We start from the raw sequence: 7240 nt of genomic DNA, 5'->3' as shown, positions 1-7240 counted from the left end.
AGAATTCACAAAAAAATCACTACTAATCAGCTTTAAATTGCCTGAAACGTGCTCCTAACAGGTTTTTGGGGGAACATTTTTTTCTGTTTTCGTCACTCGTCACTTTTCGTCACTACCGAAACGGGAAAAAAAATTCACAAAAAAATCACTACCAATCAGCTTTAAATTGCCTGAAACGTGCTCCTAACAGGTTTTTGGGGGAACATTTTTTTTTCTGTTTTCGTCACTCGTCACTAGTCGTCACTACCGAAACGGGGAAAAAAAATCACAAAAAAATCACTACCAATCAGCTTTAAATTGCCTGAAACGTGCTCCTAACAGGTTTTTGGGGGAACATTTTTTTTTCTGTTTTCGTCACTCGTCACTTTTCGTCACTACCGAAACGGAAAAAAAAATTCACAAAAAAATCACTACCAATCAGCTTTAAATTGCCTGAAACGTGCTCCTAACAGGTTTTTGGGGGAACATTTTTTTTTCTGTTTTCGTCACTCGTCACTAGTCGTCACTACCGAAACGGGAAAAAAAAATCACAAAAAAATCACTACCAATCAGCTTTAAATTGCCTGAAACGTGCTCCTAACAGGTTTTTGGGGGAACATTTTTTTTTCTGTTTTCGTCACTCGTCACTTTTCGTCACTACCGAAACGGAAAAAAAATTCACAAAAAAATCACTACCAATCAGCTTTAAATTGCCTGAAACGTGCTCCTAACAGGTTTTTGGGGGAACATTTTTTTTCTGTTTTCGTCACTCGTCACTTTTCGTCACTACCGAAACGGAAAAAAGAATTCACAAAAAAATCACTACTAATCAGCTTTAAATTGCCTGAAACGTGCTCCTAACAGGTTTTTGGGGGAACATTTTTTTCTGTTTTCGTCACTCGTCACTTTTCGTCACTACCGAAACGGGAAAAAAAAATCACAAAAAAATCACTACCAATCAGCTTTAAATTGCCTGAAACGTGCTCCTAACAGGTTTTTGGGGGAACATTTTTTTTTCTGTTTTCGTCACTCGTCACTAGTCGTCACTACCGAAACGGGGAAAAAAAATCACAAAAAAATCACTACCAATCAGCTTTAAATTGCCTGAAAACGTGGTCCTAACAGGTTTTTGGGGGAACATTTTTTTTTCTGTTTTCGTCACTCGTCACTTTTCGTCACTACCGAAACGGAAAAAAAAATTCACAAAAAAATCACTACCAATCAGCTTTAAATTGCCTGAAACGTGCTCCTAACAGGTTTTTGGGGGAACATTTTTTTTTCTGTTTTCGTCACTCGTCACTAGTCGTCACTACCGAAACGGGAAAAAAAAATCACAAAAAAATCACTACCAATCAGCTTTAAATTGCCTGAAACGTGCTCCTAACAGGTTTTTGGGGGAACAATTTTGTTTCTGTTTTCGTCACTCGTCACTTTTCGTCACTACCGAAACGGGAAAAAAAAATCACAAAAAAATCACTACCAATCAGCTTTAAATTGCCTGAAACGTGCTCCTAACAGGTTTTTGGGGGAACATTTTTTTTTCTGTTTTCGTCACTCGTCACTAGTCGTCACTACCGAAACGGGAAAAAAAAATCACAAAAAAATCACTACCAATCAGCTTTAAATTGCCTGAAACGTGCTCCTAACAGGTTTTTGGGGGAACAATTTTGTTTCTGTTTTCGTCACTCGTCACTTTTCGTCACTACCGAAACGGGAAAAAAAAATCACAAAAAAATCACTACCAATCAGCTTTAAATTGCCTGAAAACGTGGTCCTAACAGGTTTTTGGGGGAACATTTTTTTTTCTGTTTTCGTCACTCGTCACTTTTCGTCACTACCGAAACGGAAAAAAAAATTCACAAAAAAATCACTACCAATCAGCTTTAAATTGCCTGAAACGTGCTCCTAACAGGTTTTTGGGGGAACATTTTTTTTTCTGTTTTCGTCACTCGTCACTAGTCGTCACTACCGAAACGGGAAAAAAAAATCACAAAAAAATCACTACCAATCAGCTTTAAATTGCCTGAAACGTGCTCCTAACAGGTTTTTGGGGGAACAATTTTGTTTCTGTTTTCGTCACTCGTCACTTTTCGTCACTACCGAAACGGGAAAAAAAAATCACAAAAAAATCACTACCAATCAGCTTTAAATTGCCTGAAACGTGCTCCTAACAGGTTTTTGGGGGAACATTTTTTTTTCTGTTTTCGTCACTCGTCACTAGTCGTCACTACCGAAACGGGAAAAAAAAATCACAAAAAAATCACTACCAATCAGCTTTAAATTGCCTGAAACGTGCTCCTAACAGGTTTTTGGGGGAACAATTTTGTTTCTGTTTTCGTCACTCGTCACTTTTCGTCACTACCGAAACGGGAAAAAAAAATCACAAAAAAATCACTACCAATCAGCTTTAAATTGCCTGAAACGTGCTCCTAACAGGTTTTTGGGGGAATATTTTTTTTTCTGTTTTCGTCACTCGTCACTTTTCGTCACTACCGAAACGGAAAAAAAATTCACAAAAAAATCACTACCAATCAGCTTTAAATTGCCTGAAACGTGCTCCTAACAGGTTTTTGGGGGAACAATTTTTTTTCTGTTTTCGTCACTCGTCACTAGTCGTCACTACCGAAACGGAAAAAAAAAATCACTACCAATCAGCTTTAAATTGCCTGAAACGTGCTCCTAACAGGTTTTTGGGGGAATTTTTTTTTTTCTGTTTTCGTCACTCGTCACTTTTCGTCACTACCGAAACGGAAAAAAAATCACTACCAATCAGCTTTAAATTGCCTGAAACGTGCTCCTAACAGGTTTTTGGGGGAACAATTTTTTTTCTGTTTTCGTCACTCGTCACTAGTCGTCACTACCGAAACGGAAAAAAAAAATCACTACCAATCAGCTTTAAATTGCCTGAAACGTGCTCCTAACAGGTTTTTGGGGGAACAATTTTGTTTCTGTTTTCGTCACTCGTCACTTTTCCTCACTACCGAAACGGGGAAAAAAAATCACAAAAAAATCACTACCAATCAGCTTTAAATTGCCTGAAACGTGCTCCTAACAGGTTTTTGGGGGAACAATTTTGTTTCTGTTTTCGTCACTCGTCACTTTTCGTCACTACCGAAACGGGAAAAAAAAATCACAAAAAAATCACTACCAATCAGCTTTAAATTGCCTGAAACGTGCTCCTAACAGGTTTTTGGGGGAATATTTTTTTTTCTGTTTTCGTCACTCGTCACTTTTCGTCACTACCGAAACGGAAAAAAAATTCACAAAAAAATCACTACCAATCAGCTTTAAATTGCCTGAAACGTGCTCCTAACAGGTTTTTGGGGGAACAATTTTTTTTCTGTTTTCGTCACTCGTCACTAGTCGTCACTACCGAAACGGAAAAAAAAAATCACTACCAATCAGCTTTAAATTGCCTGAAACGTGCTCCTAACAGGTTTTTGGGGGAATTTTTTTTTTCCTGTTTTCGTCACTCGTCACTTTTCGTCACTACCGAAACGGAAAAAAAATCACTACCAATCAGCTTTAAATTGCCTGAAACGTGCTCCTAACAGGTTTTTGGGGGAACAATTTTTTTTCTGTTTTCGTCACTCGTCACTAGTCGTCACTACCGAAACGGAAAAAAAAAATCACTACCAATCAGCTTTAAATTGCCTGAAACGTGCTCCTAACAGGTTTTTGGGGGAACAATTTTGTTTCTGTTTTCGTCACTCGTCACTTTTCCTCACTATCGAAACGGGGAAAAAAAATCACAAAAAAATCACTACCAATCAGCTTTAAATTGCCTGAAACGTGCTCCTAACAGGTTTTTGGGGGAACATTTTTTTTTCTGTTTTCGTCACTCGTCACTTTTCGTCACTACCGAAACGGAAAAAAAAATTCACAAAAAAATCACTACCAATCAGCTTTAAATTGCCTGAAACGTGCTCCTAACAGGTTTTTGGGGGAACATTTTTTTTTCTGTTTTCGTCACTCGTCACTAGTCGTCACTACCGAAACGGAAAAAAAAAATCACTACCAATCAGCTTTAAATTGCCTGAAACGTGCTCCTAACAGGTTTTTGGGGGAACAATTTTGTTTCTGTTTTCGTCACTCGTCACTTTTCCTCACTACCGAAACGGGGAAAAAAAATCACAAAAAAATCACTACCAATCAGCTTTAAATTGCCTGAAACGTGCTCCTAACAGGTTTTTGGGGGAACATTTTTTTTTCTGTTTTCGTCACTCGTCACTAGTCGTCACTACCGAAACGGAAAAAAAAAATCACAAAAAAATCACTACCAATCAGCTTTAAATTGCCTGAAACGTGCTCCTAACAGGTTTTTGGGGGAACAATTTTTTTTCTGTTTTCGTCACTCGTCACTAGTCGTCACTACCGAAACGGAAAAAAAAAATCACAAAAAAATCACTACCAATCAGCTTTAAATTGCCTGAAACGTGCTCCTAACAGGTTTTTGGGGGAACATTTTTTTTTCTGTTTTCGTCACTCGTCACTTTTCGTCACTACTGAAACGGAAAAAAAAAATCACAAAAAAATCACTACAAATCAGCTTTAAATTGCCTGAAACGTACTCCTAACAGGTTTTTGGGGGAACAATTTTTTTTTCGTTTCGGTAGTGACACCATTGTTTCACTACCGAAACGGAAAAAAAATTACTAAGTCCAGAGCTCGATGAATGTTAGGGACCAAAAAATAAGTCACTACCAATCAACTTTAAATTGCCTGAAACGTACTCCTAACAGGTTTTTGGGGGAACAATTTTTTTTCGTTTCGGTAGTGACACCATTGTGTCACTACCGAAACGGAAAAAAAATTACTAAGTCCAGAGCTCGATGAATGTTAGGGACCAAAAGAAAAGTCACTACCAATCAACTTTAAATTGCCTGAAATGTACTCCTAACAGGTTTTTGGGGGAACATTTTTTTTTTTCGTTTCGGTAGTGTCACTACCGAAACGGGAAAAAAATGACTAAGTCCAGAGCTCGATGAATGTTAGGGACCAAAAAAAAAGTCACTACCAATCAACTTTAAATTGCCTGAAACGTACTCCTAACAGGTTTTTGGGGGAACAATTTTTTTTTCGTTTCGGCAGTGACACCATTGTGTCACTACCGAAACGGGAAAAAAATTACTAAGTCCAGAGCTCGATGAATGTTAGGGACCAAAACAAAAGTCACTACCAATCAACTTTAAATTGCCTGAAACGTACTCCTAACAGGTTTTTGGGGGAACAATTTTTTTTCCGTTTTGGTAGTGTCACTACCGAAACGGAAAAAAAATTACTAAGTCCAGAGCTCGATGAATGTTAGGGACCAAAAAAAAAGTCACTACCAATCAACTTTAAATTGCCTGAAACGTACTCCTAACAGGTTTTTGGGGAAACATTTTTTTTTTCGTTTCGGTAGTGTCACTACCGAAACGGGAAAAAAATTACTAAGTCCAGAGCTCGATGAATGTTAGGGACCAAAAAATAAGTCACTACCAATCAACTTTAAATTGCCTGAAACGTGCTCCTAACAGGTTTTTGGGGGAACAATTTTTTTTCTGTTTTCGTCACTCGTCACTAGTCGTCACTACCGAAACGGAAAAAAAAAATCACTACCAATCAGCTTTAAATTGCCTGAAACGGGCTCCTAACAGGTTTTTGGGGGAACATTTTTTTTTCTGTTTTCGTCACTCGTCACTTTTCGTCACTACCGAAACGGAAAAAAAAATTCACAAAAAAATCACTACCAATCAGCTTTAAATTGCCTGAAACGTGCTCCTAACAGGTTTTTGGGGGAACATTTTTTTTTCTGTTTTCGTCACTCGTCACTAGTCGTCACTACCGAAACGGAAAAAAAAAATCACTACCAATCAGCTTTAAATTGCCTGAAACGTGCTCCTAACAGGTTTTTGGGGGAACAATTTTGTTTCTGTTTTCGTCACTCGTCACTTTTCCTCACTACCGAAACGGGGAAAAAAAATCACAAAAAAATCACTACCAATCAGCTTTAAATTGCCTGAAACGTGCTCCTAACAGGTTTTTGGGGGAACATTTTTTTTTCTGTTTTCGTCACTCGTCACTTTTCGTCACTACCGAAACGGAAAAAAAAATTCACAAAAAAATCACTACCAATCAGCTTTAAATTGCCTGAAACGTGCTCCTAACAGGTTTTTGGGGGAACATTTTTTTTTCTGTTTTCGTCACTCGTCACTAGTCGTCACTACCGAAACGGGGAAAAAAAATCACTACCAATCAGCTTTAAATTGCCTGAAACGTGCTCCTAACAGGTTTTTGGGGGAACAATTTTGTTTCTGTTTTCGTCACTCGTCACTTTTCCTCACTACCGAAACGGGGAAAAAAAATCACAAAAAAATCACTACCAATCAGCTTTAAATTGCCTGAAACGTGCTCCTAACAGGTTTTTGGGGGAACATTTTTTTTTCTGTTTTCGTCACTCGTCACTAGTCGTCACTACCGAAACGGAAAAAAAAAATCACAAAAAAATCACTACCAATCAGCTTTAAATTGCCTGAAACGTGCTCCTAACAGGTTTTTGGGGGAACAATTTCTTTTCTGTTTTCGTCACTCGTCACTAGTCGTCACTACCGAAACGGAAAAAAAAAAATCACAAAAAAATCACTACCAATCAGCTTTAAATTGCCTGAAACGTGCTCCTAACAGGTTTTTGGGGGAACAATTTTTTTTCTGTTTTCGTCACTCGTCACTAGTCGTCACTACCGAAACGGAAAAAAAAAAACACAAAAAAATCACTACCAATCAGCTTTAAATTGCCTGAAACGTGCTCCTAACAGGTTTTTGGGGGAACATTTTTTTTTCTGTTTTCGTCACTCGTCACTTTTCGTCGCTACCGAAACGGAAAAAAAAAATCACAAAAAAATCACTACCAATCAGCTTTAAATTGCCTGAAACGTACTCCTAACAGGTTTTTGGGGGAACAATTTTTTTTCGTTTCGGTAGTGACACCATTGTGTCACTACCGAAACGGAAAAAAAATTACTAAGTCCAGAGCTCGATGAATGTTAGGGACCAAAAGAAAAGTCACTACCAATCAACTTTAAATTGCCTGAAATGTACTCCTAACAGGTTTTTGGGGGAACATTTTTTTTTTTCGTTTCGGTAGTGTCACTACCGAAACGGGAAAAAAATGACTAAGTCCAGAGCTCGATGAATGTTAGGGACCAAAAAAAAAGTCACTACCAATCAACTTTAAATTGCCTGAAACGTACTCCTAACAGGTTTTTGGGGGAACAATTTT

This window comes from Gymnoscopelus microlampas (assembly GCF_963454915.1).
Source record: "Gymnoscopelus microlampas genome assembly, chromosome: 3".
Lineage (NCBI taxonomy): Eukaryota > Metazoa > Chordata > Actinopteri > Myctophiformes > Myctophidae > Gymnoscopelus > Gymnoscopelus microlampas.
This window is presented reverse-complemented; position numbering follows the sequence as displayed.